The following is an 11,831-nucleotide window of genomic DNA, read 5'->3' on the forward strand; positions in this document are numbered from 1 at the left end:
GTCCTGTAACTCACTATGTAGACCAGGCTGGCCTTGAACTCATAGAGATCCGCCTGCCTCTGCCTCCTGAGTGCTGGGATTAAAGGTGTGTACCACCATGCCTGGCTATAGACTCCATTTTTAGGTTTATTTTTAAATGTGTTTTGGTTCTCTGATGAAATTTGGCATCTTACCTATTCAGTGGCTGGATAGCTGTCTTAAAGTCTGTATCTGTGGTAGTGGCTAGATGCTGTGGATCTGTTCTGTGTTCTGTTGTTTTTAATTTTTTTTTTAAATTTGTTATTTTTTATGTGTATGAGTGTATTGCTTGCATGTATGTGAGTGCACCGTGTCGTGCAATGCCGCGGAGGTCAGAAGAAGGCGTCGGATTCCCCTGGAACTGGAGTTAAGGACGGTTTGTAGCTGCCATGTGGGTGCTGGGAATCGAACCTTGGTACTCTGCAAGAGCAACCAGTGCTCTTGATCATTGAGCCATCTCTCCAGTCCCTCTGTGTTCTGTTTTTATTCTAATCATTGGTGTACCTAGTAACTTGGGACTACATCATGGAATTAGGCATTTAGCACAATAGAGGTTCGAGACAATTCTAATTTTTCTTTTTAAAAATATATTTTTTTATGTGTATGAGTGTATTGCCTGCATGTATGTAAGTGCGCCTGTGTTATACAGTGTCCACAGAGGTCAGAAGAGGGCATTGGATCCCCTGGAATTGGAGTTATAGATAATTGTTAGCTGCCATATGGGTGCTGGGAATCGAACCTGGGTCCTCTGCAAGAGCAGCCAGTGCTCCTAACTGCCGAGTCAACTCTTCAGCTCCCAACAATGCTGATTTTTCTTGTAAGATTTTTATGTTTTGTTTTTGGTAAATTTCTGAGACAAAATAGGCAGGATAGAAAAATGGGAAAAGTTAAAGGGACATAGGAAGGAGAGAAGGCCTCATCTAGGAACTAGTTTGTGTTTCCTGCTGGGGGAGTCAAGAAACTTCAGCACAAATGATTGAATCAAGATCACTGAGAGAAGTACATGAAAAGATAATTCAACATTACCTAGTCATTAGGGAGATACAAATGAAACCCACAGTGAAAATACTACCTCACACCCGTAAAGATGAGCTGCTAAAACCAAACCTTGAAACATGTGAGCCAAATAAATACATTGTTTCTGTCAGGTATTTGATACAGTGCTTGCCTAACATGTACAGGGTTATGGGTGTCGTGCACAGGAGGAGAACATACATAGAAATCGTGCCATGCTATTTACCTTGCCTGATACACCGTGAATCCTTCCAGTTTGAGAAATTCCTTACTTGAAGATCATTGGCTATCTTTCGAAAAGAGATGTCTCCTATTTTTCAGTTTTCTCTGAAGATACCAGTTTTGTTTGTGAGGATTGTGATATATTTACTTCACTTTAAGTCACTTCTGCTTTTCCTGGGATTCGGTACCTAAGAAAGAAAATGCTCATACCCAGAAGATCTCTTTCCCAGGCCATTTTGTTCTCTGGTTCTGCTTCTGATCATTTCACTAAAGATAGTGAAATAGTAGGCTTTGTTTCTATCAAGGTAAAATCGCCCCACACAGTAGCATAGGGAACAGAACTCACTGGGCTTTGAGCTCAGTGGCATCATTCATGTTCCCGAGAAAGCACCCACGAATGAAATAGGATGTGAGTGCTCTCAGCCTGCAGAGAAGCTGATGGAGGAGCCAAGGTTTGAGATCAGCCAACCAAGGTCGGAGATGGTGGCTGGGGAGCTCTCCTAAAATCTAGGGAATTCCAGGAGGAAAAAGCCCTTGAGTCTAAACCTGGCAAAGGATGGGAAGTGATGAGAGAGCCTGGGTGCCAGTCCAGAACCCTTCCATTCCAACTGAACGGCATTTAGAAAGTCAGCCTCATGCGTTCACTCGCGGAGTTACAACTGAACTAGGCAGTTTCCACTTGATTTCTTTTTAATTTTCAAGAAAATGATGAATACAGTTAGAAATAGCAAAGAATTTAACAAGCAATAAAACAAAAGTGGTTTTCTCAGTCAAGATAATGCAGAGAAATCATATCAGAAATAGCACTTTTCCAAGCTTTTTGATGGTTCAAAGTTTTACATTTTAACAAAATTTCCATGATGATTATGAGTTATTTTGAAATGGACAGTAAACATTTTCATTTGTGTATGCACAATAACATTTTACCCGAAAAATTCACCCCTCGACATGTATTAAAGGACATTAAACTGTTCAATATTTTCACTATTTTATATCTGAAAACACGCTTAGTACTTGGTGTCGTGGGTCAGCACTGGCTACAGTAAAATAAAAGAGGAAGCAATTGTAATTATGCTCTTAACTTCACAAGTACTAGTTTTCGTGAAGTTTGTGAACCCAATAAAAACTAACACAGTTCCTTTCTTTTTATATACATGTTACCATCATGCAGAATGTATGTAAACGGAGAAATTCTGCCAATACAAATGAGCACAGCGCCAGGCACCAGGGGTGGGTTTGGGTGGGGGCTGCAGAGCAGTGGTCCCTCAAGTGAGCCTGTGCTAACCATGAAGTCAGTGGAACTCCAGAGGGCGAGTGAGGCCACCAGCAGGAGGTTTTAGGAGAAAAGTGCTTTCCATAGAAGGAAGTCGAATATGTTAAGACATGAATAAGGAAACAGTTAAGTGAGGCAGATCTTGAATTACAGTTAAAGACACATTATTTCAGGATTGGCAAACCCAATTTCTGTAAATCCACGCCTCACCCCTGACATACCATTCTAACCATGGGTTAGGGATGACCCCAACTTTCAACTTTATTTTCCCACACAATCTTCCAGTCCATGTATTTTGTCTGGTTCCACGAAAGGAGACACATTCTCCAAATAAGGCCACCAAGGGAACAGGAAGCCCTCCACAGTGGATCTGAACCACGGGTGATCTCTCCACGGGCCCTCCTGTCCAGGAGCTCCCACACTTCCTCCTGGCTCATGTAGCGGAAGCTTTTCACTTCCCTGGCATCAGGGTCCAGTGTGAGGTCTTCCCTCACCAACAGAAGGTTTCATGGTCTCCCCAGACAGCATCTGACTGACACTGACTGGTATTTTTGGCTCATAAAAATTATATCCTTTATGGAAAGTTGTTTCAAAATTTGTACAGTGTTAAACAAGTAAAACTGAGAAAATGCATAGAAAACAGTTCAAAGCTGTTTTCTCATTCAAAGCACACATACTCTACCCACTAGTGCCACACAGCGTTTAAGCTTTAATTAAACATTGAGTAGATCATAAGGGGCGGGGCGGGGGGGGGCATGTGTGGCTCACAGTCCCTGGCCGTGATGGTTTCTTTTTTCACATCTTTAGATCATGAGGACACAGAACACAAGATGAACATACTTCCGTACAGGTTTTATGAAAGATTCCTTTTCAGATTGGAAATGAAAAAAACTTGCTCTCTAGCACAGTGACTTGTTTCACAGCCTGTCCTGTGGACCCGGCTCAGGGCACATCCACAAGAAAGCCATTTCCCATAGGAAGTGGAAACTAATGTTAGCTCAGCAGCCACCGCCTGAGTAACAACTTTTGATGAAGACTGGAACTCTAATAGTCACTGGCCTATGACAGAACTGGAAAATAGATCCATGAGCACACGGGAAAGTTCATTTCGATAAATATGGAAAGCTCCCTATTCATGTGTCTCTGGGACTGGTGAGTACCTGCTCCTGGTGGATGCCCAGCTCGGTCTGTAGATATCTCAGGGCCGCCCTTCTCATTCCCATGACGTCTTTTTCTTCCAGTTCATTGGGGGTGTATAAAGGGTGACTAGAGCAGGAGTCCATAAAATGGCCCTGGAAAAGCTGAGCACAGAGCAGCTTTGGGAAGTGCTCTACTACTAAACAGAGGCCCTCCTTAGCCATCCTGGATAAAACAGATTCAACTCTGACTCATCTCCCCAGCATTGATTCTGCTATTAGAACAAAGACTGGATTATAAATTCCACAACTCAATAGCAGTTCTATCTCCAATGCTGGTAACTTAATGTCTCTCCACCTTCAGTTGGAGTGGACTGAGTATCCCAGGGAGAGCGCTGCTGGGCTGGATCCCTGCTTGTCCCTCTATGAGTCTCCCAGATCCCAAGTCAGAGTTCAGTGCTCCCTGGATTTCACTGAGTGGCTCACCGGGAAAAGTGTATTTGGTGTCTGCTCTCTGCTGGACCAAGAGCTGGTTTTTCGTGTTGAAGAGGATCACGCTGAAACCTTGATGAAACAGACTTGCAGATTGTGTGAGCGTGAGTTAGGGCCATGGCAAGGTCAGCACGAAGTGGGCAGAAATCTTTCCCTTCACTCTTGCCCAGCTCACAGGAGCTGGTCACCTTGCTGGGACAGAACTGCATGGCAGGGGCTTACCATCTGGCCATTCAGGATCCAGTGACCTGCAGCAATGGAAGTCAGGACTGCTGCCTCCCTCCATTGGTAAAGGAGAAAAATAGTCAAGAACTGATACTGTGCTCTAGCCCACTGCCCAGACATGTGGATGACCCAGTAGCACAAAGTAATTGCTCATGCTCTGGAGCACATTATTACATGGGAGGCACCAAAAGGTCTCACAGAAGTGACTACCACCCCTGAGCTTCCCAGCCCATCTCAAGGCAGCATTAGCAATCTGTATCCTCAGTCTACTGTCCAGTTACTTTTACCCAGGCAGCAGCAGCACCCTGTGGACACCTCCCTGCGATCCCTGCCCAATCCAGAGAGTGGCTGATGGCACTGAGTCTGCATGCATACAGCACCCTCCTTCCAACTCACCCTTCTCAATGTTTTCCATCAGGTGACAGTTTTTCTTGGTTTCAACTCCAATGATCTGATCCTGCTTGTCAATGACGATGCACACCTCCTCCAGCTGTTTAATGTGGAGGTCATCAAGGTGAGTTTTGCTTGCCTGGAACATACCTGGGAACAGAGATGAACTCCCTTCTCTGTAAATACAAAACACAAGGGACCATGCGGGTAATATTAGTGTCAATGGTAGAAATTACACAAAATTTGAAGGGCACTGATTATGTGGAGAAAATGAATGTTTTAATTATTTGCCAGTGTGTTCTTCTAGAAACTTAAATCATGATCACTACTTTTAGTATTTCACAATACTTTAAAAAATCCCTTTCTGGTAGGAGCAATCTCCTTAGAAATGAAGCTGAAATTCAGCCCCTGTGTGGATCCACCCACCTGTGTCACTATCTGTGTCTTCCCTCCTTTAACTTCTCATCTCCTGTGTGACACTTGCTTTCTTCCCAAAGGTAGTTTAGAGAATATGTAGGAATTAGAAAAATCCCAAATACCAGGGCCAGGGATATCATTTAATGGTAAAACACTTGTTTAGCTTGAGCTAAGCCCTAGGTCCAATCCCCAATACTGAAAACTAAATAAGTAAGTAAATATTCCAAGAAGCCCCGCTTGCAACCCAACTCTTTGTAGAAGGTGGTTACGAGAGGAATATGGAAGATGAGAGTGTGTGGGTTGGGGAAATGAGGCTAGATTTGTGGAAAGGGTTTGAAATAGCATCTACAAAGTGAGGCACTGACAGACCTAGACTCTCACCTCCTCTGAATATGGCTCTAGTGCAGTTCTAGAACCCAGAGGTGGAGATGGACGGCCATCTTAGCTGTCCTATGTATGTGCTAGACTACTGGGTGTAGAGGTCTGATTGGGTGTCTTTGTACTCCATTTGAGTGAAGATGTCCAAATTTGTCTGTTTGACAGAACAGTGCACACCCTTGTCTATCAAGTGGAGACCAGGCTGGAGGGAGGCTAGTCTCAGGCACCAACATAAGCAATGAATAAAAATGACAGGCATGCAATTTTATTCCTGGAATCCATGTGTTTAATACTCAAATACTGTCATTTTACGACATTTTGCAAGCCCATGATCAGCATTATGGATTTGTTGAGAAGAAGAATCTTAGAAATGAAATGAAGTGGCAAAGCTAACTCCATTCTTTTTTTTGGAGACAGGGTCTCCCTGTACCCACAGCTGGTCTGGAACTTACTATGTAGACCAGGCTGGCCTTGAATTCATAGTGACCTGCCTGCCTTTGCCTCCCAAGTGCTGGGAAGCTGACTCCATTTTAATTTAGCTGACTTACTCACAGTGTGTTTCTGCCTCACCAACCCCCTCTATCCTCCCCCGGCCCAGGTCCTCTAACTGTATTCAGCCAGGCAGAACTGGTCCCATGAAGGCTACACGTGCATTTCGTTTCTGCAATTATGAGAAACTTCTTTTACCTAACCAAAACTTAGAAGCGTTTTGTTAACTGAAAACCTCTTTGTTAGCTGACCTGCCCTGGTCTGGTGTAACTATGGTGAGGTGATATAACTCTGGTTGTTGGCTTTACCATTGGCATGATATAACTGTGCCTTTAGGCTTTATGAACCTCCCTCTGCCTCCCCTCATCATTGAGAGTTCCTTCTGGTGATAGCCCCTCTCAACCATCAGCTATTATTAAAGGACTTTAAAAATATTTTATTATTTTTAAAATTTTATGTGTATGAGTGTATTGCCTACATGTATATATGTGCACCTGTGTCATGCAATAGCCACAGAAGTCAGAAGAGGGAATAGGATCCCCTGGAACTGGAGTTACAGATGGTTGTTAGCTGCCATGTGGGTGCTGGGAATCAAACCTGGGTCCTTTACAAGAGCAGCCAGCGCTCTTCAGTGAGCCTTCTCTCCAGCCCCTTATTAAAGGACTCTTAATTTGACCATGACTATGTGGCATTCTTCTGTGCTTCACACTTGATATTACAGAAATCACCAAAAATCAAAACAACGAAATTAAGTAGGTGAGGTAGCAGTTTGAATCTTTCAGCCCTGTGTGTCTAGAAAACTGAAATTGAGAAAAACAGAACCATCAGGGTAAGAAGTAAAATAATCAGGTCAAGTAGAAAATAATAAAACTATAAATACATTTTAAAATGAAAAGAGGAAGTTGGGTAGAAGTTCCTGGAGCAGAGACAGCATATGGAGGCCCACCCACCTCACTCTCCTTCACTGGCATCTCAGCTCTCCATGCCCCTTTTCCCCAGTCATGGCACATAGCAGCCCCCCTGTCATGCAGCCTTCTGAGAAATTCTGATGTGACCCTTTCACTCTAGAGGTTGTGAGGGTCACTCCAGAAAGGTCTTAACACTTGTGCTGGATAGCTTTAGGGTCAATTTGACACACCTGGGTTGAGCAAGCCTCAATTAGGGAAATGACTCCATAGGACTGGAGGGCCCAGCCCACTGTGGCTGGTGCCACCCCTGGGCAGATGGGCCTGTGTTGCATAAGAAAGCAGGCTGAGCAGGGGCCAGGGAGCAAGTCAGTAAGCAGTGATCTTCCATGGCCTGTGCTCCAGCTCCTGATTCCAGGTTCCTGCCCAGAGTTCCTACCTTGGCTCCCTGATGAACTGTGACCTGGGAGATGTAGGACAAATAAACCCTTTCCTCCCTAAGTTGGTGTTGGTCAGAGTATTTTGTTATAGCAGTGGAGAAACAACCTAGGACAACACTCCTCCCTCTAGGCCTGAGCTAACAGGTCCCCTCCCAGCACACAGCCACATCTGTAACTCTCTTCCTTTTACTGCAAGCTACTGCAGGATTCACTTTTCTCCAATAACCTGGGTGTGGCAGATAGCCTCAGTTTCTGCAGATGGGTATTTGCAAACCACACCATAGCTCGTAAGTGTAAGTGGCCTACCTTCTTTCTCTGGAAAATAGAACAGTCTCTAAAGCAGAATTGTAGTTAATATTAGGAACTGAATTTCCCAGGGGAAAAAAAATCCACACCTGTGTTAAAGATTCTATGACGCTGACTGACCTGATTAAAATTTTGTAACAGTGGAGAACGGGAATATTTCAGATCTAGAGTCGAATGACTTGGGCTATCTTTAGACCCTTAATAGCCATTCTTTGCCCACACTTGTGTCTGACTTAACAGCCTGGTGACTACTGTTTGGGATGTGTAACTTTGCAGACTAGTAGCTTCCACCAACCCAAAAGCTAAGAATATAATTGGACAGCATCTGAGACCAACTAGAAAGATTTCCGCACTTTTCAATAAGCTGTCTACCCATGTTTCCACACATATATTTGAAAAATGCCTTGATTTATGGCTTTCTCTTGGTCCATAAATGTAAATATTTCATAAGTGTTTCCACATATGTTATTTCAGGCAACTTGAATCCTTGTTCCTAGACCATAATCACTCATATTTGGCTCAAAAATAAACTATTTCTTATAGTGCAATAGTTTTCTTTGACAATGCTTTATTTATTAACATAATTAGTGATGAATGTAACTGTCTTTTTGAGTGTTTTTCTTGTTTGTGTTGCATTTCTGAGTAAATAATCTCTTTCCTCTGGTTTTATCCACCCCACCTCCTAATCCCAGTTGAAAAGTAAAGATGGATAAAGATGTGTCACCATCTCTCACTGAAACCATCTCAGGGCACAGGTCTTTCAACCTGTTCCCTCCTCTGAGTGGTAATCCTAGGAGTAAACAGAGCTATGTGCTCACACACACATTTGGGCTGCTCAGAACTGCACGGTTGCAAGATGAGAGTTAGAAACTAGGGAGGTGGGCAGGTGGGCAGCATGAGGGACATTGGACATTGGACGTTGGAGGCTGCTCTGCAGAGAAGTCCACTGTCTCAGGTTCGCTGGGTCCTACTTCTTTGACAAAAAAAAAAAAAAAAAAAAAAAAAAACAAAAAAGAAGTGAGACAAAGTGCCTGTCTGTTTTGTTTTGAACATGCCCGTTCGTTGTGTTTGTTGGGTCCTCCTTTTTAAAAAAAAAAAAAAAAAAAAAAAAAGAAATCCATATGATGCCATTGGTTCACATGCGGCTTCTGCATTGGCCCAGTGGAGTAAACCAAACATAGGATCACTCATGCTGAGGTTCATATCACCAAGACCAAACCAAGCTAGTTAGACCTTTCAGGAAATTAAGAGTTGGGGAGGGAAGACAGGAGGATAAAGGGAGAGGAGGGGAAGAGAAGGGAGGACAGGGGAGGGGAGACAAAGGAGCAAGGAGAGAAAGAGAAAAAAAAAATCTAAATCCCCAAGCAACCCAGGTGCGGTGAGCATGGTGAAGACAACCCCTCTGTGCTAATCCTACACGGAAAGCTGCTCTAAAAGCACCAGTCCACTCGTTTTTGCTTTCCTTAGTCCTTGTCTGTCTAAAAGTTCAACTTCTGAAAACACTCATTCAACTTCATAAAAGATGTCTCCTTCCTGATGCTGGAATTATGAATAAAGGCCAATTAAGTTCCTTAAAATAGCTGAGCATGAGGGCTGGAGAGATGGCTCAATGGTTAAGAGCACTGGCTGCTCTTCCGGAGGACCCAGATTTGAATCCTGGCACCCACATGGTGGCTAATAACCGTCCTAGTTCCAGGGGATCCGACACCCTCTTCTGACCTCCTTGGGCATTGTACAGCACGGGTGCACTTACACACATGCAGGTAATATGCTCTTACTCATAAAATAAAAAATAAAAATAAAAAATTTAAAAATAAAATAGCTGAGCATGGTGGTGCACACCTGTATTCCTAGCTCTTAGAAAGTTGAAACAACAGGGAAGAGGTTTGAGGTCGGCCTAGGCTGCATAGCGAGACCCTTTCTCCGAAACCAGAACAGTTAGCACCAATAGAAAAATCTAACTTTTTTGTAATTCTGCCTTTTCACAAGTTCTTTGCCATTAATCTAATCAGACCTTCCTTTCATGCATGAAGCTTATCTCCTAATCTGGTTAACTCAGGGTCGCAGTGATTCAGTCTTTGCAAACTTCACTTCACTTTTTGTCCAAAACTTACACAAAATCCACATCCCACCCTGATCATTACCAGCCAACCCTGGTCAAACTTAACAACCCAGACCCCTCCCCGCTGCCCCGCCACCACCCATCCCTCCCACAGCCATGCACAGTAACTCAGGAGACCCTGAAATACTGTGTTTGCCCACTGGCTCCTGCTGTACTTGCTTGGGCTAACCATTCTTTGTCTCTCTAACCGCAGAAACATAGCAATGACCATATGCTTTCATGTTGGACCTTCAGATCCTTTGTTTCTTTGTTTATTATCCCTTTAAAAGCTTTTATTTGGGCTAAATGTGTAGTTCAGTGGGTGAAGTGCTTGCCTAGCATACACAGAATCATGAGTTCAATGCCCAGCACTACTTAACAACATGCATGGTGGCGAACCCCTGTAATCTCAGCACTTGGGAGGTGAAGAAGAAATTCAGGGTAGTTCTTAGTTATGTAGAGAGTGTGAGGCTAGCCTGAGATACAAGAGGCATTTTCAATAAATAAATAGACAAACAAATAAACAAATGGGAAAATTTTGACCTCTTGTTCTTGTGTCACGGTTGGAATCCCGTTCCAAACCCCCATGAAAAATCTAATGAACAAATAAAAATATAGCTCCCAAGAGTTTTTAAGCCAATTAGCAAATGGTGCCAAAAAGCCTCTTCAGCAGATGTGTTAGCTGTGAAATATTTCCCCGCTTATTTTCACCCCTACTTCTCCTACACTGGGATTATGTGTGTTTCAACATACCTGGTTTATGAAGTTCTGGAGAGAGAACCCATGGATTCATGCATGTTAGGCAAACTCAACAACTGAACTACGTCTTGTTTGTCTTTTTAGCCCTTTTTTCTTTATTTAATTTCTGTTTGTGTGTGTATGTATATATGAGTGTTTTGCCTTCATGTATGTAAGTGCACCAGTGTGTGCAATGCCCATGGAGGCCAGAGAGGGTGTTGGAGTCTCTGGAACTGGAGTTACAGTGGTAATTAGTCTCCATGTGGGTACTGGGAACCAAACCTAGGTCCTCTGCAAGAGCAACCAGTGCTCTTTAACTACTGAACCATCTCTCCAGCCCCTAACTTCTGTTTTTGAGACAGGGTCTCAGTACATAGTCCACACCGACCTCAAACTCACTCTGTTAGCCTGGGCTGATTTTAACTTGGGATTCATCTGCTTCAGCTTCTAGAGTGCTAGGATTACAGGCAACTGCCACCATGCTTGGTTTAACTCATTTTAAGTATTTTCTACAATTTTACTTTCCCCACTGTATTCCAGTACAGTCCCTCCGTGTGATCTTCCACTTGAATAAATTTCCCTGTATCACATTGGTTTTTGGTTTTGAGACAGGGTCTCCCTGTAGCCCCAGCTGGCCTGGAACTCACTATGTAGACCAGGCTGGCCTTGATCTTACAGAGATCCACCTGCCTCTGCCTCCCAAGTGCTGGGATTAAAGACTTGTGCCACCACACCCAGCCCTCTATCACATTTTTTCCATCAAACAGCTATTGTTCCACTAAACATCTAAGCTATTGTTTTCTTCTAACAGTTACATTTTCATATCTAACAGTTTATATCTAATGGTATATTTTGCCAAATTCAGCACACAAAAATTCAGGGTGACCCTCATTAGATTTTGTTTTATTTTGGTTTTTTGTTTGTTTGTTTGTTTGTTTTAGACAAAGCTGGTATCAAACTGACTTTGCAGCAATTGACCTTGATTTTCCTGTTTCCACCTCCCTCATGGGTCACCTTGCACAGTGTTCCCATTATATTTAGATTGTAGATAAACAATAAATTAGTTTTTAGTTTACCTGTGTCCCTAATATTGCATGGGACATATTACATATCCATGACTAGACTGATTCTAGAAAACTGAATGATTTTACGATCGTTGGTTTGGACTGGTCAGATTTGAACTCTAAGCATCTAAGTGGGTCATTACCCCCCGCACCAAGACTCCACTAATGAGGAGTAAATATTGTGTATTTATTGCATATATATATATATATATATATATATATA

General features: G+C 43.1%; 1 pseudogene; it reads right to left on the reverse strand.

Annotated features, from left to right (window-relative positions):
* Positions 1-2,788: 2,788 nt before the first annotated feature.
* LOC103740677 lies at positions 2,789-4,918 on the reverse strand (annotated as a pseudogene).
* Positions 4,919-11,831: the final 6,913 nt, after the last annotated feature.

The sequence above is a fragment of the Nannospalax galili genome, unplaced genomic scaffold, assembly GCF_000622305.1.
Source record: "Nannospalax galili isolate Female #2095 unplaced genomic scaffold, S.galili_v1.0 scaffold399, whole genome shotgun sequence".
In the NCBI taxonomy this organism is placed as follows: Eukaryota; Metazoa; Chordata; class Mammalia; order Rodentia; family Spalacidae; genus Nannospalax; species Nannospalax galili.